The following is a 22,593-nucleotide window of genomic DNA, read 5'->3' as shown; positions in this document are numbered from 1 at the left end:
GGATGGAACCAAGTCCACAAAGGCCAGGTGCCTCTGCAGGCCCAGACCAACCAGGGGCTGGCTTCTAGACCCTTAGAATGACTGGCCAGGAAAGGTGCAAAACCCAAAAAGCATGAAGAGGCCACCACGAAACAGTCACCTTCATGTCTCAGCAGGTAAATGATATTAAAAAGTCAAAAACCAAGTAAACACAAAACACTGATTACTGTCAGTACTTTTTAAAACAAACGGTTGCTTAACATTTTTTTACAAACAGAATGCATGACAAAATCTTAGAATAAACAACAGATCTTTCAACTGGATGTACTGGGCTCCATGAAAACCTTTGTTTTATTTTCACTTTACTCCATGTGCCGTGCACACGGGAAACATGCCCTTGGGAAGGCAGATGTTCCAGCGGCCAGCATTTCAGCACCGGCTCCTCTCCTGGAGCACCCACAGGGCTCTGTGCAAGTCCCCCTGTCCACGGCAAACCTGGCCTTTGGGGGTGAGGAGTTGTGATTCCTGCTCTTCTCCACTTCATGGGCTCAGTGAATTACATAAAGTTGGTGAGTTCTCCACCTCTGGAAACCTCTCTAGGTTGTCCCTCGAGAAAGAATGAACTCTGATCCTAGCCCAAGAGCTGCTGGCCTGGCTGAAGTTTCTCTGTCAAAGGCCTTGCTTAGTTACTGCCTGGAAATTTCACAACTATCTCAAGTAAAAATGCTCACAAAAACTGCATGGCCTGGGACCAAATCACCCTGAACTGCACAAGTCATGACTGAGTAAGAATCTAAAATGGCTCTCCCCTCCCCTCAATACCACACCTGGGTCCTTCTCAAGATCGGTATTTTCTAAGGAAAAGAAGCAGGCAGGCTCTCCTTTCAAGAAAGAATGAATTTCCAAGTAAATGTCCACGCCCACTCCCGTGACCACATCACACAGACCCAACAAGGCTGGGCTGTCACACCCTGGCCCGGCATCTGATTAAGAGGCAGTAGTTTCTCTTCCAGCTCTTCTGGAACCTCTGCTCTGAGACCTGGGTCTGCTCAGAGCTGCCCTAGGTGGTTCCTGGGCAGGCGAGGGTGACCCTGGGGTAGGGCGGTGGGGTGAGGGGGTGGCTCTCAGCCTCTAGGTTTCAGCAACCACAATCTGGCTCCGGTTTTCCCCCCATTACATCAGCCTCTTGGGGCTGAGTCACCATGCTGCAGCTCTGCAGCCACAGTGACCATGTATGGCTGGCTGGCTGTGATGAGACATGATGAAAGCCACGCCCCCTCGCACGTGGCTCAGCCAGCACAGATCCATCAGCTTTGAAGGATACACAGCCCACCCACTCCACAGTGTCTGGAAACTTATCAAAAGTGGAGGGGTGTATTTGCTGAACTGGGACAAGTCACCAGGTAGGTGGGCAGGGCTCCATCAAGTAAGGGGGGCCAGAAAGTGAAAACAGGCCGCGTGGCACAGGGTGCCAGCCCTGAGTCATAAGTTTAGAATTGCTGCTGCCGGAGACTTGAAAATCCCCCTTCCCTTCCCCTAGCATCCCCAGGACTGTCCTTTGGCCCCAGCTTCCCAGCCAGAGGGACAGCTTCCTGGACCACTGAGATTAGAAATGGCTGTGACCCGAAGTTCTTATGTACAAGCAGGGAAGAGCTGGAAGCCAGCTCTGGAGCCGAGAGGTCAGACTCAAGGTGGCTGAACAATTTGCTGGGCAACAAACCAGCCAGCACACCAAGGCCCCAGAAGCAAAGGCTGCTACTGCCCGGGCTACCCCATAAAGGCCTTCAATCCCTGGGAAAAGTTCCCATTCATTCCCATTAGTGACCTACAGGGATGCAAGGGAGAAGTTTGGCTGCTCTGTTCCTGAGCAGGTCAAAGCTAAAACAGAGAAGTCTGGAGACATGGAAAAGAACCAGCGTCCAGCCTGTGGGCTAAACACACAGGCCGGGCACTTAGGCCAGGGACCTGAAGGGGGTACATACCAGGCAGGTGTAAATGGAACCAAAGTGGGGTGGCAAGGACAGGCCTGGGCCAAACCAACCTCTGAGCTGTCTTCTCCCTGCTGTGGAAAAAGCCACACGAGCAGACAAATGTGCGCATGTGGGCGTGGGCAGCCCCTGAGTTCCAATCACCAGCTCACCCTCTTTGTCCTCGGGAGCCTCAGGTGAGACACCTCCCAAGTGCAGAGTGAAGGACCACAAGGGCCTCCTCGATGAGTTGCAGAATCTTCCCCTCAGAACTTTCCAATCAGACCCAAACCAGTCCCTCCTGGTGGGGGGCCTGGCTCTCTCACCTTCACTAGGAGCCGGGAGGAAGCACCTGCCAGGCTCAGAAAAGGAGTGCTGGCTGAACATGAGTTCCCTGCCTCCCACCCCCACATAAGAGGCAAAGAGTTGTTCTTATCCCCCTGGGCTGGAGCCAACTGAAAGCAGAACCCTCCAGCCGGAAAGCGATCTGACTTGTTAGGAAGATAAACGTGAGAAAAGACTCCTGGCCCACAGCGTGGAGAGACCAGCTGGCTTAAAGGTCAGGTGATTATTAGCCTTCCCTGGGTCCAGGGCTACAACAAGCCCTCAGGCTGTCACACTCCCTGAGGCCTCTAGGGGAAGGGGCTCGAAGCCCAGGACTCCTGGTGGGGGATGGCGGACGGTGGGGGGGCATAGGGTCGGGGCGCTTATGTCCAGAGGCCTTGGGGGAAGGTCCCCAGGAGAGGGTGCTCGGTGACCCAGTGGCTCCAGCACCCCCACACACACAGGAGCAGCTGTGTGCCCTGAGTAATGTTTTCCACCCAAAGCTAACCACACCTTTCCGATGAGACATGCCCGCCCAGAAGTGGGCTCCTCCCCAGATGTGGGTGTCAGAACACGGAAGCCTTCTGGAATCCCTCTGAAGCCTCCAGAGCTGTTCCAACAAGAGAAACAGTCCTAAAAGATCATCTCTTCTGTCAAATAAAAGGATGGGAGAGAAACCAGGAGAGGATAAGAGAGGAGAGAGCAGGGAAAGACAGGAGAAGCAGGGAGAGGAACTAGAAGGAAGGAAGGAAGGGAAAAGGAGAAAAAAGACCATCCCCACAGACAGACAGCAGTGCTTACACATATACGCTCACAAGCCCCATCTTGTGATTGGCCCCTGAGGGGCTTGCCAAGTGCCAAATGGTGTCACTTGTCAGCAGCACTGTGGGTTTCATAACTGCAAAGCCCCAGGGGCAGTCTTCCAGACTCACCCACTCACCTCCTCGAGCCTGCTGCCTAAGAAAGCTCCCACAGCCCCTTTCTCCCCCAGGCAGTGCCCAGAGCCAGTGAGGGGCGTCCCCTCGGAGGGGTTGAGCTACAGCCAGGCAGCGCCCCACCTCCAGACTTAGGTGAACTGAGCGTGCAATGCTCCGACTGCCTCCTCTCTCATACTCTACAGCAGTGGGCCCCAACCGTTTTGGCACCAGGCACTGGTTTTCAAGGAGGACAATGTTTCCACAGCCGGGGCGTAGCGGGGGATGCAAGTGACTGACGCAGCTGTAAATACAGATGGAGCTTTGCTCACTACCGGTCACTCTCCTGCTGTGCAGCCCAGTTCCTAACAGGCCACAGATAGATGCTGGTCTGTGGCCCAAGGGATGGGGACCCCTGCTCTACAGTGAAAGGAACCTATCAGGATCTGAGCAAGCTTAGAGGGGACCAGAGAGAGGTGAGTGCATGGGGCACACAGAGAGACCTGGGGGCTCCAGGGGCAGGCAGTGTGCTGGGAGCCAGGAGTCCCGAGTCCATGTGAGCAGGGGGCACTATCTGAGGAGACTTTAAACACAAAGTAAGATCAGCAGCCATCCCACCTCTCATCGCCCATGACCGGGATCAAGTGCAGCTCCTCCAGCCCACCCGTACTATGTGGTGCTCTCTGCCAAGCATCAGCATGCCTTCCTCCTCATTTCACCTCGCTTCAAGGGTGCTACACGTGGGCCTCAGTTAAAGCTGCTTCCAAGAAAGAGGAAACTCACACACAACAACACTGCAGAGCCCACCAAACCCAAAGCCCTCATATTTCCAACCAACTCCTGCCTGCAAACAGGCAGCTTCCGTGATATCGCCATCTGCCCGGTCAATGGCCCTGACTGTTGGGGCAGACCGCGTTATCAGAGCTGGGATGCTCCCCAGAGGACATGCAGCCTGGCTGGACACGAGCCCTGGCTGGCCTCACAAGAAATTCATCTGGGAATGAAAACACGAGGGACCTGGGGAAGCCGCGCAGCATGGTTCCAAATGGGCAACACGGACACAGGCACAGCGGGCGCAGCCTCCGTAGACAGCAGCCAGCAACCCCTCCCTCCAGCCATGCCTGCACGAGACTCCAGCCAAATCTGGGCGGCCAGCAGTGACACTGTGCCAGTCCCAGGCCTGGCCCTTAGGAGGTCTGGAAGATTCTTTTTGCTTGCTTGGAGCCCAGTTGCCTTGCTGTACAGATGCCCAGGTGTTCCTGCTGAGGACAGAAAACACACGGAGGGGCTCTGGAGGAGACACCGTTGTGCACGATGAAGAGCTGAGAGGCCCCTGCTGACAGCGCCAGGGTGCCAGCCCAGCCACTGGCTGAATGCTGGCATAGGAATGACCCCCAACACCTCGTGGAACAAAAACAACTGCCCAGTCAACCCATGAAATGAGAAGAAACAAAAAACTCCTGATGGTTCAAGCCACTAAGCATTGAGATGGTTGGCTGACAGCAAGAGATAACTGATTCAGATGGTAAAAATGTAAAGAAAAGGGAATGATTCATGAAAAATTTCAGGGTAACAGTTCTCTCTGGATGGGAGGAGGCGCAATCAGGGGTGTTCTAAGATACTGGAAGCTCTCTGTTTCTTAATCTGGATTCACCTAGATTATATAAACGTGCATTTTGTATACTTTTATAAAGGAACATTTTTCAACATTTAATGATATCTGTAATAAGAAAGTAGTAAGGTACAGGTGCCACACTCAGTCCCATGCAGAGACGGGGTCGTTTCCAACTGTGCCCCCAGCAACTCTGGCCCAGGCTACCCTGAGGAGGGGAAAGGGCCTCGAAGGCTGAAAGGAGTGCAGGGGGTGCAGGGGGCCGATGGCACCAGAGAAAATACAATCCATCTCATTTGCCTTTCAGATCCAAAACATGTGCAAAAAGACTGCTAAGGTGAGGAAGGTTTCTCACTGGGTCAGGAAAACCACGCTACTCAGTCCAGTGAAACCTGAATCCCACACCACCCCCTCCGACCGGTATCAACAAAACAGCATCTATGGAGTGTCCTCAACATGCCAAGCAGCATGGCACCAGGTGTGGCACAGTCCAATCACCTCAAAACTAAGAGCACTGCTACCCTGGGCTCCAAGTTCCACCCTGCTACCTCCAAGGGTAAGGACCTAAGAGGCAGTTCAGCACCATGCAGGCAGCAGAACCTCTGGGGTCAAGCCAAGCAGGGCCAAATCCAGGGCCTGCCACCCACCACACCAGCAGGTGATGACCTTCTCTTGCATACTGGAACCAATGGAACTACTTCCCATGTTTGTTATAGGATCCAATTAGGAAAGGTAAGCAAAGGGCCTGCCCAGTGCCTGGCACGTGGTAAGCACTCAGCAAATGACTGCTACCAGGAAACAGATGCAGACTACATATATTTTTAGGCCAAAGACCACATCAGATGATTTCCACATTATCTTTTCATGCTGGGCACCTCAAGTGTACTTGGTGACTTGAACCTTGTTTAGACATTGTAATAATCTCATTACTCCTTCTAAATGTAATCCAGAAAAATCCCAGAGCCCAACTAACATTAAAAGACAAGAGGGGTACTGGAAAAGAACAACTAAGAGTGATTTTCCCTGTCAGGTAAGCACTTTATATTGGAGACAAGAGGGTACTGGAAAAGAACAAGTAAGAGTGATTTTCCCTGTCAGGGAAGCACTTTATATTGAACAACTGTTTAGTAAACCCCAAGTGTGCTTCCAGATGACCGGCCTGCCCAAAGCTCTGAGTGGGTCCACAGAGCACCGCTCTATCTCAGAGTCGAATGGGCACCTGTCAAACATGAAATATTACCCAGGTTATCAGCACTAAACTGCAGGCAGGATTTCCAAACTGTGGCACAGAGGGAAGCCATTAAGCCAGGAAACAACTGGCCGATCACCAGAGGCCGATCTAAATGAACCACAGCCCCTGGCTCCTAGAACTTGTTGTGCCAGCTACAGGCCTGGACACGACACAGCCATCCAGAGGCCTGGAGGGATCTGAGAGCAGTGACAAGGATCAGCATTCCTGATTCTCTAGAAATACTGGTGGCTCCTGGACACAACTTGGCATACACAAACTTGGGCCAAGGAAACGGAAGTTCACAGCAGGCCAGCCCAGCAAACGTGAAACCTCCCTGCCCAACCCCACCAACCTACCCAGTGTGACAACCCGTCCCTTTTCAGTGCAACATGACAGAGAAGCAAATATCAACAACAGGCAACATGACAGAGAAGCAAAATATCAACAAAACCAGCCCTATGGGACTTTTCTCCTTGCCCAGCAAATACAGCTCTTCTATTAAGCTTGTGTTTCTCAAACTATTAGAATCAATTTCCACTTTATATAAACCCACAAACCTGACTCAGCCCTTCCCCACAGCCCCCAAATGCTTCATCTTCTACTGAATAGTGGCCCCCACCCTGAAAATCACTGCTTCCTGCTATATAATGCTCCCTGCCAAGGTTTAGTACTGTTTTCTCTGCTGAATTTGTGTTATAAAAAAACACTGAAAAAAAACCTGATTTTTAAATCTAAAAATAATGTCTAAATATAAAATTAAATTGTGACACTGATGTTGCTTTTCAAACTATGTAACTTCCACGACCTCTAAGATTTAACCATGCTTCTGAAGAGGGAGTGGACACCCTTCTCCCTGACCCCACCGCTCTAGGAACGTGTCTGGGCAGGAAGGGCTGGCTGACCCTGCAGAAAGCAGTCCTATATCCCAGCACGTGTGCCAGGTTAGAACCCACTGTACCAGTACGTGCAGATCAAGGGCCTTGCTACCAAAAAGAGAACATCAGAACATAGGGGACATGCGTGGGGTCTTATCATTCTCTGCCCAGTACTCCGAGGGTGGTGCCACATGGACACAGCTTGAAATTACACCTGTACATGTCTTCTCCTACGAAGTTTAATAAATTCACTGCTGGGCTTCCCTGGTGGCTCAGTGGTAAAGAAACCGCCTGCCAACGCAGGAGACATGTATCTGATCCCTGATCCAGGAAGATCTCACATGCTGCGGAACAACTAAGCCCGTGTGCCACAACTACTGCGCCTGTGCTCCGGAGCCCAGCAGCCGCAACTACTGCGCCTGTGCTCCGGAGCCCGGCAGCCACAACTACTGCGCCTGTGCTCCGGAGCCCGGCAGCCGCAACTACTGAAGCCCACACACCCTAGAGCCTGTGCTCTGCAACGAGAAGCCACTGCAATGAGAAGCAGCACACTGCTACTAGAGGGTGGCCCCCGCTCACCACAGCTAGAGACAAAGCCCACGCAGCAATGAAGACCCAACACAGCTAAAAATAGACACAATTTTTTAATTTAAAAGTTAATTTGAAAAAACATTAATTAAAAATGATTGTATTCATTGCTGGGTGGGCAGACTTCTTGTTTCTTCCTCACAGCTGTTTACAGCACCTAAAACCTTGCTCTCAAATCAAGTTGGGGAATAGGCCTGGTATAGAACAGATTACTGGCCATGTGGAATATGACTGATTCAAGGTCAAAGTATTCTGTGGACCCTTACAAAATGATCATTGTACTTTTGGTGCTTACTACTGAAAAACTAACAGATAAAGCCACTATGAAAAGTGAACTCTTAATCACAGTCTTAATCACAACAGTAGCAATATGTATTTGAGAAACAGTTCTATGCATAAGAATGAGAAATCTCCCCTAAAATACAGAAGCTCTGTAGTGTGATACAGCTGCCCATATACTTACTATACTCCCCTCTGGGGTCCTCCATCCATAAATCAGGAAACAGATATAAATAGAGACTAAACAATCACACACACATTTAATGAGTGCTTACTCTGTGCTCACCTTAGGGGCAGTATTCCCACTTTGAGCCTAGTGGGGAAGACAGGTAATAAATCCACACACTACATAATGTCACATACTCAGTGCTGTGAAGAAAACCAAAGAAAGCCAAGGCTATTAACCAGAAAAGGGTCAAGGAGGAGCTCTCTGAGGAGGTGACACTGAAGCAAAGACCTGGATGAAGTGAAGAGCGAGCCACGCCACCATAAGCCCAGGGATGATTACAGACATAAGGAAGGGCAAAAGCAAAGGTCCGGAGACACACGTTACTTGGACAAAGGGGCCAGAGTGCCTGAAAAGGGGGGAGGGAGCAGGAGGATGAGAAGCACCAAGGTTGGCAGCAGTAGAGGCTGAGATCACTCAGGGTTTCAGAGGCAAGTCAGGCTTTGGAGTTTCTTCTAAGTAGGCTACTATGCCCTGGGGGTGCGGTGCGCCTGAGAACAGAAGAGTCACTACAAGGAGGCAAGTGTGGATGGACACAGGAACACCAGGAGACAAGCCAGAGAGGAAGGTGGCCTCCAACAAGGAGTAGGCGGAAAGGTGAGAAGTAGTCGGATCAGGGATATGTCTTGGTGACGCCAACAGAAAGACTGACCAAGTAAGATGCAGGTTGTGAGAAAAGAAAGGAGTCAAGGATGACACCAAAATTTTTAGCCTGAGAAACTGGTCAAGTGGCGGTGTCATTTACCGAGGTGAGGAATTGATGGTGGAACAAAGGATTAGTGGGGGGAAAGCAAGTAGAGAGAGTGGTCAGAAATGCAGGTGGTGGGACAGGCTGGAGGCCACACCCGTCACGCCAGGACTCGGCCTCATCCCCAGCTGATGGGAGTCATGCCAGATTTAAGCAAGAGGGCCACAGTTAGACTCACATTTCTGAAAGGTCACTCTGGCTGCATGAGTGTGGAGCGGCTGAAAGGGCAACAGCAAAAGCAGAAAAACAACTCAGGAAGTCCTGCAGTGCTGGCCCCGCAGGACATGAGGAATGAGGCAGTGTCACCCCCAGGCTGGCGCCAGATGAGGCTGACTGGTGCCCAGAACCCAACACACTCACTGGGGGCCTTTCTGAGCAGCGTGTGCAAGCAGTCCTCCTGTTGAACATCAGCATCCTTTTAAAGCTTTCAGTATCTCAGCATCCCTTACCATTTAGTACCCAACCCTGCCCAGGAGAAGTTGGGACATGCTATTTGTCCACCAACACATCTCAGGCTGAGAATTCCGACCTCTTACTCACATTTCAAAGAAAATGCCCACAACTCTGGAGGAATGTACAAGAACCTGGTAACGGGGATCCCCTCACAGCAGCAGGGGAAAGATGGAAAGGAGTTACACTCTTCACTCTTCCATCCTGTCTGGGTTTTTCTGTTTTATTTTACCACTTGTAAATGTTATTGATTAAAATATTAAAATTGAGAAAGTAAAACACAGAGAGAAGAAGGGGAGAAAGAAGAAAAGAGAGAAAGAAGAAAAGAGAGAAAGAAAATGTCCACAAAGTCAGAGCTTCTTCACTTTCTCTTAACCATAACCTTTCAGATATTTTCTGCGAGACCTGGTGACTGAAAACTTCTCAAAAGCAAAAAATTTCTCATAAGGGAAACGGAACATTATGGTAATTTGCACAAAGAATGTGTCACTTGGGAAAACTTGATGAGCAAAAATTCCTTAAGGGGACAAAATGGAAAATCCCCTAGAAGAGCAGCCGGTGGCCTTTTCCAGACGCGGATGAACCCCTCTGACTCTGCGACGGCCCTGAAGGCCTCTGGGAATCACACACACAATTCAGCACGCGACTTCAGGGAGCTGGCTCCCCCGACCCGGTTAAAACTCCTGCCTTGGAGTCCAGCCAAAGCTAGTTAAGTCCCTCGGGCAAGAGTACTTAAATCCCTGCATCTCAGTTTCCTTTCTGTGAAACAGGGATGGTACTAAAACTTCACAAAGCTGCTGTTGGCCATCATTGTTATTATACATAAACCCAGGCCAGCAACATCAATCTGTAACAGGAAAGTGGGGAACGCAACGCTCGCCTCCCTTCCCTATCGTCTAAAAATGGACACAGGGACTTCCCTGGTGGTCTAGTAGCTAAGGCTCTATGCTCCCAATGCAGGGGGCCCAGGGTTGATCCCTGGTCAGGGAACTAGATCACCCACGCCACAGCTGACAATCTGCATGCTGCGACTAAACATCCTGTGTGCCGCGACGAAGCCTCGACGCAGCCAAATAAAAATGCTAAGAAAAATTTAAAAAGATAAAAATGGATGTAAAATCTCATCAGTAAGCCAGGCACCCATGACAGATAAAGCTTCAACCTGAAAAAAGATCAGACAAAGGCCCTGCAAACTGCAATACTTCTTCCACTCAATAGTAACCAGAAGGCAAGGCACAGGTGCTTTGTACTTGACAGCAAAAGCCACCTTCTTTTCTACAAAGAACATGATGATTTTGGAGGAGCAAAGCAGCTTTCATTGAGAAAGAAGATAAAACATGACAATTCCAAAGGGAGGATTAGTTGTCCCATGGTACTAGTTAAGATCAAGAAAGAATAAAGAAAGAAGTTGAATACTATTAATAATTAGTAGGAGGTAGATGTATGTATCTGAACTTCAATCTAACACATGATTTTCAGGGACTGACTTTTTCTGGGTTTGTTTTCTCATTAGGATTAGTGACTTCGAAGGTCCCTTCAACTGTTCAGATTTAATAAATGTTAAGTAAATGATTTCATTAATAAGACTGAAGATTACAAATGCATGCATTTGAAATATAACAGATACCATGTGAATGACAATAAAAATGACATATTTACCTAGCACCTAGAAGTTTTTTTTTTTTTTTTTTTCCCATCTAAAACTTTCCTTACATTGGAAATCTTAAGATTTCCAACTAGGAACATGAACCATATAGGACATGAACATCAACTATGAACTATATACTGGGGCTTCCCTGACAGCTCAGCTGGTAAAGAATCCGCCTGCAACTCAGGAGACTGTAGTATGATTCCTGGGTCAGGAAGATCCACAAGGGGTAGGCTACCCACTCCAGTATTCTTGGGCTTCCCTTGTGGCTCAGCTGGTAAAGAATCCACCTGTAATGTGGGTGACCTGGGTTCAGTCCCTGGGTTGGGAAGATCCCCTGGAGAAGGGAAAGATGACATGAACATCAACTATGAACTATATACTAATATCTATGACCTATATAAGCCAACATCAAATTGTACATTCACTATTCCATACAGGATTAAACTAAAGTTAATATTTGGTAAAATTTGACTGGGAAAAACTAAGAGGAGGATATTTTAGAGGAGTATTTTCAGAGACCTCAAAAACTTAAGACAGGCCTGGACAAAAAGTGGCCAAGAATTCAGTGCCTCTACTTCCAAGGATTTCTTCAAACTGTTAGGCTCCTCAGATCCAGATGCTGAGTGCTACTCCAGAAGAGAGCGATGTTTGGACAGCAGCCCTGGGAGGATGAGAAGCAGCTCACCCAGAGCTGGCCCTGAAGAAACAGTGCAGCCGGCCTCCTGCCCCTCCACCCACCACCTGCAGCAGCATGAATCAGCAAAGCTGCTGGAAGCCTTTTAACGAATGACTTGCAACCCTGGCGGTTTTTCAGCCAGCCCCTTTTGAAGTGCGAGCTTCTGAGAGAAACTTGGAAACCACCCTAAGCACTGCCTGGTTGCTGGTCCGAGGGCAGGCAGGGCAAGAGACAGATAGAGACACAGAAAGAGAGACAGACAGAGCACCTGCAAGGCCATGTAAGGAAGCAGGTCAGTCCCAAGGGGCCACTTAATGGGACCATGATGAGAAAGTGACAGTACCCGAACTTAATTCTTAAGAGCATGAAAGACAGGTCAGAAACCTAAATGTTCTGTATCATTCACATTTCTACCCTTATATTCTCAACTTCCCAAAGGCAAATATAAACTGGGGCGGTGTGGGGGGGGGGAGGTGAATATTTACAGCCTCTATGGGAAATGAGGGTTAACAGTCCCAAAATATAAAGAACTTTAATCAAATGAAAACATATGTCCACACAAAGCCTGTAGACAAATGTTCACAGCAGCATTACTCATAACAGTCAAAAGGTCAAAACAGGACTTCCCTAGTCATGCAGAGGTCAAGAATCCACCTGCCAATGCAGGGGACACAGGTTCGATCTCTGGTCTAGAAAGATTACACATGCGGTGGGACCGCCAAGCCTGTGCAGCACAACCACTGAGCCCATGTGCTGCAACTACTGAAGCCCACATGCCCTAGAGCCCACGCGCCACGAGGGAAGCCGCTGCAACGAGAAGCCTGCACAGCAACTGAGTAGCCCCTGCTCGCTGCAGCTAGGGAAAGCCCACGTGCAGCCAGGGAGACTCAGCACAGTCAAAAATACATTTTTTAAAAAGGTCACAACAGTCCAAATGTCCATCGACTAAGGAATAAGTAAATAAAATGCGGCATGCAGAGAATGATTTGATAATAAGAAAGTACTGATACGTGCTACAATTTGAATTGAACCTTGAAAATATCATGCTATGTGAAAGAAGCCAGCCACAAAAGACTAAGACGCATGATTCCATTTATACAAAATGCCTAGAATAGGCAAATCCATAATGATAGGAAACGGTTGCTTTGGGCTGGGGGAGACAGGTAAATGGGGAATGACTGCTCATGGGTGGCAGGTTTCTCCTGGGGATGATGAAAATGTTCTGGTTGTGACAGTTGCACAACTCTGTGAATAAACTAAAAGCCGTTGAACTGTGCACTTAAAATAGGTGAATTGTATGGTATGTGACTGTCTCAATAAAGCTGTTATTAAAAATTAAACAGCAAGAAAAAAATCTTCTAACAGAAAAACAAGCCAAAGAAATGAACAGGAAACTCACAAATGAAAAAATATGAGTGTGGTCAATATACTCGATACAGAAAAAAGATAATAATCAGATATGAATAAGCACAAGTTACCACTTCCAGTTTCAAGGTGGCAAAAATCGAAAAGACTGAGTTTCCACTCTGGGCCAGAGCCCGTCCCCAGGGAGCAGGAGCAGAAAGTGGTACACTGTGCCAGGCTGCAGCCTGTCAACAACAATGCAGGTTCTAAATGTGCTCATCGGTTAGACACAAATTTAAAATGCCTAGATATGAGTAACTGTCCAGAGAGCCCACCATGCGGAGGCTACGATTTCCCAGCCTGATGGGGTATTACCCAGCCGTAAGGAAATAGTGAGTCCTGGTAAAGGACTGTGGGACTGGGTCCAGAGAAAACAGACCCATGCTAATAATAAGTCCCACTAGGTTGAACACTTGAGGGGAGGTTACTGGCAAGAGAAATACTTGGCTCGCTGTTTCCCAAGGGCAGTGGCACGTGGGGCGCACAAGTCTAACAGCAGCCACTGGGAGAAACTGGAAGAGCTGCCGGGGCAGCCTGCCTGCAGAGTGTTTCCACACACACAACCTCATCAAATGTTCACACTAATTCTTTGGGAGAGTAGTAATGATCACCCTCGCTGTGCAGAAGAGCAAAATAAGGCTTAGAGAAGTTGTCATTCCACCCAGGTCTCAATGACATGCCCGGATCCAAGGTCAAAGTCCACCACACTCTATGAGGTGTGCTCTTTTCACTTGAAACAGGGACAAAACTTCCATGGACAGACACAGAATTCTTGATTCACTGGATCCTCAGTCTGTCCCAAAAGGGTAAATTCTCTGTCAGTAACTGGCAACTCCCTTTCTTTATACTAATTAGTGTTATAAAACATGTTATATATTTTTTTAAGAAGTCAGAAATGAGCAATGTTAAACCTTAGTTCTGATCTTCAGTTTGCAACTGCCAAATGAAACATAAAATTGAAACTCTGAAACATCTTAATTTCTAAAAGCACGGCACACCAGGTAGGGGCTTCCCTGATGGCTCAGTGGTAAAGAATCCACCTGCCAATGCAGGAGACCTAGGTTTGCTCCCTGGGTCAAGAAGATCTCCTGGAGAAGGAAAATAGCAACTCACCCCAATATTCTTGCTAGGGAAATCCCATGGACAGAGGAGCCTGGCGGGCTACAGTCATGGGGTCATAAAAGAGTCAGATATGAATTAGCAAGTAAACAACAACAACACAGCATACCAGGTACCCCGACTGACTCTCACCACACAGGGCTACAAATGCTGAAGAAAAACCGTACGACATCCTTTAAAATGCATCAGAGAACTGGCCAATCAACAAGGAATACTGACAGGTCAAACAAACTTAAGCAAAGGCTGCAATTCTTGGGGAAGGAAATGGCAACCCACTCTAGTGTTCTTGCCTGGAGAATTCCAGGGACGGTGGAGCCTGGCGGGCTGCCGTCTATAGGGTCACACAGAGTCGGACACGACTGACCGTGACTTAGCAGTAGCAGCAATTCAAATAGCAAGTGGAGCTTTGAGGGTGGGCAGCAAGGGCATCTGCAGAACTGGGCAAGCTCAAGTTCTCCCCCTACCCCCAAAAAGGGAGCTCCCTCCAGAATAAAGCTGGGTCCCAAAGGGTTATATCTTAGTGGAAAGAAAATGGCACAGAAAACAGCCTATATCAAGTCAAGGCACCAGATGGAGAGGTGTACAATCCCTCTGGGAGAATCTGTAACCACTAGATGGTCCCCCATGGACTACAGCCCAAAGTCACACACTGTAAAAGATACACTTCAGGCAGATAAAAAGTGACCCCAAAATGAAAGTATTTGATGCAAGGAGGGAGGACCAACTAAAATAGTAAATAAGAAATAAGTGTATCTAGGGGCTTCCCTGGTGGTCCAGTGGTTAAGAATCTGTCTGGCAATGCAGATCCCTGGTCTGGGAAGACCCCCACATGCCACAGAGCAGCGGAGCCGGGCACCACAATGACTTAGCTCATAAGCCTAGTGCCTGCGCTCAGCAACAAGAAAAGCCACCACAAGGAAGAGCAAGCCCCACTCACCACAACCAGAGAGAGTCCGTGCAGCGGTGAAGACCCAGCACAACCAAAACATAAAAGAACCAAACTACACAACTAAGGAGTAAAAGCTGAGGAGGGAGTATCAGGAGCTAAAGTGTGGTAAGGTCCTAACTGCTTGGGAGAAAAGTGTAAAGACACTGACTAAAGTCTCCCTGATAGCCCAGCTGATAAAGAATCTACCTGCACTGCAAGAGACCCCGTTTCGATTCCTGGGTCAGGAAGATCTGCTGGAGAAGGGATAGGCTACCCACTCCAGTAATCTTGGGCTTCCCTTGTGGCTCAGCTGGTAAAGAATCCACCTGCAATGCGGGAGACCTGGGTTTGATCTCTGGGCTGGAAAGATCACCTGGAGAAGGGAATGGCTACCCACTCCAGTATTCTGGCCTGGAGAATTCCGTGGACTGTATAGTTCATGGGGTTGCAAAGAGTCGGACACAACTGAGCGAACTTCACTTCACAAAATTAAAAATTGGCAAGTCACGTAAATTGAGAGATAAGCCATGCTCATGAATCAGAAGATCAGTATCATAAAAACATCACCTCTATCCAAACTGACATGTAATAAATTCAATTCTAATAAAATTCAAAGTGATTCTAATAAAAAAACTCCAACAATTTTTATGGAATTTGATAAACATAATCCAAAATGAAGATAGTAGAAAGCCAAAACCTTATCAGATACCAAGAATTGTTATATAAGAACTTAGAGGGACTTTCCTGGTGGCCCAGTGGCTTAAGACTCCCGCTCCCAATGCAGGGGACCTGGGTTCGATCCCTGGTCAGGGAACTAGATCCCACACGCTGTAACTAAGAGTTTGCAAGCTGAAAGTAAAGATCCCATGTGCCCCAACTAGAAGATCAAAGATTCTGTGTGCTGCATCTAAGACCTGGCGCAGCCAAATAAATAAACAAAAAATAGAAAAAAAAAATTAAAGAACTGAGAAATAAAATCAGTGGGATATTGGCACACAGACAGAGATAGATGGTAAAGAGCCCAGAAATAGTCCCACACATTTGTGGACACTTGATGTATGATAGTGGTTACTGGTGACTTTAAAGATCCACAAGAAAGGAATGTATTTTTCAATATATAGTACAGTCTTAATCTGATGTGCTTATTTTAAAAAAGGAAAAAATTATCTCCTGTCTCAAACCATATATAAAAATTATTATGAACAGACTAAAGACTTTAGAGTAAAAGGTAAGAATCATAAAACATTTGGAAGACAATACAAGGGGAAATATCTTTATAAACTTGAAGCAGGGAGGAAGTTCTTAAAAAGAAATAAGTGCCAACTATTAAGAAAAAGTTAATAAATGACATTAAAACTAAGAATTTCTGTTCATTAAAAAAAACTAGAGTGACAAGACAAGCCGCAAACTGGAAGTGGATAGTTTCAACACATCTAACTGACAAAGGATTAATATCAAAACAAAAAAACAGGGAGAAAAAAAGTCTCCATATAATAAAAAGACAACTCAATAAAACAATGAGCAAAAAGATTTAAGCCATCTTTTCAGAGAAGCTGAAAGGTGAATGATCCATTAGTGCATGAAAAGATACTCAACCCACTAATAACCATGAAGACACAAATCAAAACCACGTGAGGTATCACTGAGCTTCCAACAGATTAGTAAAAAGTTTTGAATCTGATGATACCATTGTTCAGAGAATGTGAAGCAGGCAGAGTTGTCAGCTGAGTAAACTGGGGAAACCACTCTGGAAACGACTTGGTATTACTGTATTTAGTCAAACTGAAGATGCACATACCCTAGGATTCAGTCCTCCTCCCCAGGGTGTATCCTGACAGGCTGCACACACGTGCCTCAGGAATGGTCACAGTATCACTGTCTGTCTCAGCAAAATACTGAAAACAAACGTCCATCAACAATAGAAAGGATGCGTAAATTCCCATACAACGGGACACAACTCATCAGTGAAAACGAAACACACCTATATGCAACACAGATTAACCTCGAGAACACATGTTAAGCAAAAAATTTAGATCACTGAGAAAAACAAGATGATGTACTGAGTCCAAAATCAGGCAAAATTAAATAATGACATTGTTTAGCAACACAAGCACAGGTGGTAAAACTATAAAGAAAAGCAAGAGATGGGAATTCTCTGGCGATCCAGTGGTTAAGACTTGGCACTTGCAGCGCCATGGCCTGGATTCAATCCCTGGTCCGGGAACTAAGATCCCACAAGCCATGGGGCCAAAAAAGAAAAAACACCAAAAAAAAGAAAGAAAGAAAAGCACGAACACAGTAAAAGGCAAATCCAGTGATTATGCTGGGGTGGGACTGGGACAGGATCAGGGAGGGGCACTTCAAAGGTAATGGGAACATTCTTTAGTGTAAAGGAGGTGATGGGTATATGGCTGCTCCTTCTATGCTTATCCTTCAGGTGGTATATATTCTTTTGTATCTACTCAATATTTAACAAGACAACTTACAAAATTAAACAATGTTATTTCTGACTTTAAGCCATGATTTGAAGCATTAACTTGGGCAGCTGACTTGAGTTACACTCAACTAGGAAAGTCCCCGACAGGGGCCCACCCAGCCCTGAGACTACAGAAATGAGAAATGCTTCACCGCTCAGGCTCCTGAGCTGGAGACAACTTCCCACTGGGCCCTGGAGCCTTCCACTCAGGACAGGAAAGGTACTGCTTAGATGAATCACGTCAGGAGAGGAAGTGGGGTGGATGGGGTAGGGGGAACCGGTTCTACTGCCAGACCTTTTAAGACGAGAAGCTGAGTACATTTTTCATCTGACAGTGAACCCACCAAGGCTGCTTTCAGGCTGGGTCCAGATTCTCAGCAGGAACTGCCACCTCTGAGGCTCTGCATGCTGCTCTTTAGACACGAGTGAGCAACTCTCAACCCTAACCATGCCCTCCACTTCCTTCCTCTGAAGCTCAAGGCTGATCTCTCCAATTCCTAACAATCAGGCGTGAATGTAACAGCCCTGGCTTTCTGTACGCATCTGTGACTACATCACTGAGGTCAACCATAGGTAGCCCTCAGACTGTTAAGCTACTGATACCCATGAGGGCCTCTGAGAGTGCCAGACACCTATTCTGACACTGAACACACACACCTGGAGCAACCGCTAAAATCACTTCGTGCTAAAATGCCTACTCTTTGTGACCTCTATTATTTCAATCATTTAAAAATGTGGCTGGCAAAAGAAGTAGATTTTGGTAAGTTATGGTCTCTAGGACAATATGCTTTGTGCACAAAATGTACTTGGAGTTTTTCACTTCCTGTGAGGTTGGTGTCCCGCCCTTTGGTGGTGTCTGTTACCCTGCCAGACACCAGATCTGAGAACCTCTGTGCCACCCGTGTGGCACCATCCCTGGGGGAATTCCAGGAAGGTAGAGAGTGGGACACCTGGTCTTTTTTGTGGCAAACTGTTCAAACTGAAGCTCTGCCCACAGTGGCTGCCCTGTTGGCATTCTAGACTCAAGGCCAGTTTATGTGCAACAAAACCAAGCCACCTGACACTTTAAAATGTCTTTCCTGTATACACATACAGGCATGCATGTGCACAGAAGGGCCCGGACACGAGGACACACAGACGCGGTTAACAGTCATCTCGGACAGGAACTGGGTCAGACATAAGAGGGTCACTTACTTTCCTATCCTAAGCATTTTTTTCTTCCTCAGCTCTGCACACTTTCTTTCTTGACCCTCATAGGAGGTTGTTGTTAGATCATCCTCTCCTAATTAACACACAGTAACGCCAGATACCAACTGTGGACTCAAAGACTAGATAAAGCACTTTACATGCATTACCTCATTAATAATTCCATCCAATAAAGCTAGCCTGAGGTCATCATTATTCCCACTACACACCCGAGGAAATGGAGGCTTAGAGAGGTCAAGTACTTTGTCCAAAGGCACACGGCTAGTAAGTGTAAGGACCAGGTATGTTAAGCTCAAGTATCTTTGACTTAGAAGTTCATGCTTCTAACCAGCACCCCATAACCCAGAAATTCTGTTTTTTGTTGTCTAGTTGCTCTGTTGTGTTCGACTCTTTGCAACCCCATGGACTGCAGCCTGCCAAGCTCCTCTGTCCATGGGATTCTCCAGGCAGGAATCCTGGAGTAGTACTGCCATCTCTTTCTCCAGAGGATCTTCCTGACCCAGGGACTGATCCCGTGCCTCCTGCATGGGCAGGTGGATTCTTTACCCCTGAGCCACCTGAGAAGCCCATACTATGATTACCCATGTGGCTAAGAACGCCTTGATCCTGGGATCCATCTCCCTCATATCCACACCCTGAGCCCCCAGTGCAGTGTCTGACACATCAGGCACAAAAGAACAGTGACTGTGTAAGCAAGCCTGGACTCCCTGGACCCAAGCAACACGAACGACCCAAAGCCAGAGGAGCCTGCCTCGGGGGCCCACACCCCACCCTGTTCCAACAGTGAGTGGACTTCCCTCAGACCTAACCTTCAGAGGCAGCAATCCAGTCACACTGGAAGCAGAACTGGTTCTCTCAGCCAGCTTTCCCTCCAGCACTGGAACAGCTGTGATTCCTCCTTTGGTTGTACACCAGAGGCTGGGGTATGGGGACACGTTGTACAAAAATATGTATCTTCAAACATTAGAACCTTAAAAGGAATGGGTATGTGCTCCCTACTCTGTCTTTCCCTCTCTGCCATATGGAGTGCATACACAATGGCAGGATCCAGAGCAGCCTGCTCAGTCCATGAGATGGAAGCCGGGGTTTAAGCAAGGAGAGCCACATGACCAATGGAACCTTGCTTCTGGATGACTTTGCAGAACAGAGTGAGCTACCCTGGCCAGTTCTGGACTGCCTACTCCCAGACTGTTAAGGGACAGGAATAAATTTCTATTTCCTTTCAGCCACTACATTTTGGAGCATTTTAGATTGTACTTAATTAAAGCAAGGTATGAACACTGCCCAGGGATTAATCTAGCATGATCTTTGTCCGCAAAATGACAACAATATTATCAACATTCTCCTAACCAAACTAACTAGGATTTTGTCATTATTGTACACTTTTAAAGAAAAAGTTGTCTCGAAAGGGTGAGTTGAAGCACGCTGTGCCTAGAGAAGAGGGACAAACAAACTGACCTCCTGGTTTGTTTCACCTTTGAGTCTTAATAGACATACCTCAGATTTCCAAGTAGCCCAGGCTACTCTGTTCCGACAGTTTGTCTGGGGAAACTCCAGCTTGGCTCTCCTCCTCCAGCTCATTACCTGAATCAAAGACCAAGTGGAAAATTTGATGAGAACCTGCAGGATTCTAAGAGCTGCTTAGGCAAATACAGAGCACTGAGCAGAGTCTGGCACAAAGGCAGTGCTCAATAAATGTTACAATGGATTGTGATTGGGCTGCTGCATGCCAGACCCTGTGCTGGACAGCTGGGATACAAAGATGAATAAACCTAGTCCCAGTCCCTACACTCAGGAAAGCCCCCTACACTCAGGAAAGCCCGCTACACTCAGGAAAGCCTGCTGACTGAAAAACATAACACAAGGTTGATAAGCAAAAGCAATGAGGCTGTGCCCAAGTAGTCTTACTGCACTAGCATTCCCCAGGGATGTCCCAGACACCGTGCTTCTCACTCCAGACCCTCACCCAGGTGACACATCCCTTCCCATAACTGTAGTGACTTTTGATGGATGCTAGACCACCAATGGACAGTTCCACTTGAATGTTTTACAGGCATTAACAACAGACATGTTCAAAACAAAATACGTCTTCTCTCCTTAAATCCCCTATCCCACTGAACAGCATCACCATCCACCAGTCAAAAATTCAGAGCCAACCCTGACCTCTCCCCCAGCCCCTAAATCCCCCATCTAAGTCATCACCAACCTTGGTCAAGTCTACCTCCAACACATCTCTCCCCACCTTCTGCCTCTAATCTAACTCAAGGCCACGGTCATCTCTCACCTCCACAGTTCTAGTAGCCTCTTAACTGGCCTCCAGGCCCATTCCCTTTAATACAGTCTTCACTAGCGTGATCTTTCTAATTCACAAATCTGATTCTTAAATGCGTTCTCATTAACCTAAAATTGCAAGTCCATAGCTAGGTTTAAAAACTTCCCTAGGGGAGATTCCACTACAGGATCCATGGTTGGGGAACTAAGGATGCCTCATGCCCCATGGCTGCTTTCCCTTCCCAAAACAAGACCCCTGAGGACCAGACCACACACTAGTGTCTTTCATCTCTGTCCCTAGGCAGCTTTCTCACACATTCCATCTTCAACTGAGAATACTCTTCCCCTTTTTTGCCTGCACGCTCCAAGCATCCTCCAGTTCTGTTTCCTGGGGAACAGAAGCCTTCCTGGATTTGCCTAAACTGAGTGAGGTGCCTCTACTCAGTGTTTTCTGCTTTTTTCCCATCATATCAGAATTGCCTACATTTCAGTATGTCTCCCACTTGAGTTTCTGAGCTCTGGGTGATGATGATGATACAAAAAATAACAGCAACAAGCACACACAGCATTTACTTTGTGCCAGCAGGCCTTCTTAGCACTTTACACCGATTATCTCATTTAACTGTTTTAGGAGGCAGATTTTATTCTCAACTGTGCTTTAAGGATAAGAAAACCGAGGCAGGAGGCGAGGAACCAACGTGCCTAAGGACACAGTTGGCAAGCACCGAGACAGGATTCAAACTCGGCTGCTTGGCTCCACAGCCTACACTTTTTAACCACTCGCTCTATCCTCTGAACCCATCAGGAGCTGAACCACCGTCTGTGGAACGAATGAATGAATGAAATGGTCTCATACAGAGGCAGTATCGGTCTCCACCACGACAAACTCCTTCTAGGCCCTCACAGGTACGCGTCCTCCAGCCCCGCCGACCAAAGTGAGCTGCGCGGGCACCCCGCCACCTCGCGGCCTCAGAACGCCCACCAGCCGCGGCACGCGGGGTCAAGGGGCGGTGACAGCCGGGCGGCGGGGGCGGAGATGCTACCAGCTGGGGTGTCACCCAGCCCGGAGGCGACTCGCGCTCCCTCGCCGGGACGGCGAGTCCAGTCCGCCCGCCCACTATCCGCCCGCTCGCCAGGCAGCGCCCCCCACCCATTTGTTCTGCACCCTCATGTTGTCCGGGGTCCCCTCAGTCCAGGTTCCCGTCCCAGTCCACTTCCCTCCCCTCCCCCACACAACCGTCCCCGGCGTCCCGCCGCGTCCCATCCTCCGCCGCCTCCGCCTGACTCCTGGGACTCCCCCGGCCCCGGATGGTTGCTGACCCTCACCTGCCATGTCCTGGGCCCCACCACAGAAGGAGGTGCATCACGGCCGCGAGAAGGCCGGGGACAGCACTTCAGAGCAGACAAAGGGCGCCGCCATGTTAAAGTCGGGCGGAACCGACCTCGCTGGCTTCCCGGCTGCAACTTCCGGCGCGTGCGCAGTGCCCTCCTAGGCGTAGCTAGCGGACTGGCGCATGCGCATAGTAATCGAGAAGTTCCGTAACAGTCCTGTTCGCTTAGAAATTCTCATTGTAACCTTTCCTTGGTTTTCTGTTTCAAATGTAAAAGTAACAGCTTCCACGTGTTCAGCGCTTCCTGTGTTGCCAGGCACTGTGTTAACCACTTTACG

General features: G+C 48.1%; 1 protein-coding gene across 4 annotated transcripts in view; it reads right to left on the bottom strand.

Moving 5' to 3' along the window:
- Positions 1-22,353, bottom strand: part of ZBTB17 (zinc finger and BTB domain containing 17) — a 28,448-nt gene extending 6,095 nt beyond the window's left edge. For all 4 annotated transcript variants that reach the window (XM_068985976.1, XM_068985977.1, XM_068985978.1 and 1 more), the window contains exons 1-2: positions 22,251-22,353; positions 20,151-20,237 (exon numbers count right to left, since the gene is read on the bottom strand). The gene's annotated coding sequence lies outside the window, so the exon portion shown is untranslated. The remainder of the gene's footprint in view (positions 1-20,150; positions 20,238-22,250) is intronic.
- Positions 22,354-22,593: the final 240 nt, after the last annotated feature.

This window comes from Capricornis sumatraensis, chromosome 14, assembly GCF_032405125.1.
Source record: "Capricornis sumatraensis isolate serow.1 chromosome 14, serow.2, whole genome shotgun sequence".
Taxonomy (NCBI): Eukaryota; Metazoa; Chordata; class Mammalia; order Artiodactyla; family Bovidae; genus Capricornis; species Capricornis sumatraensis.
The sequence above is the reverse complement of the archived record's forward strand: the minus strand, read 5'-3'. Positions and strand labels throughout refer to the sequence as shown.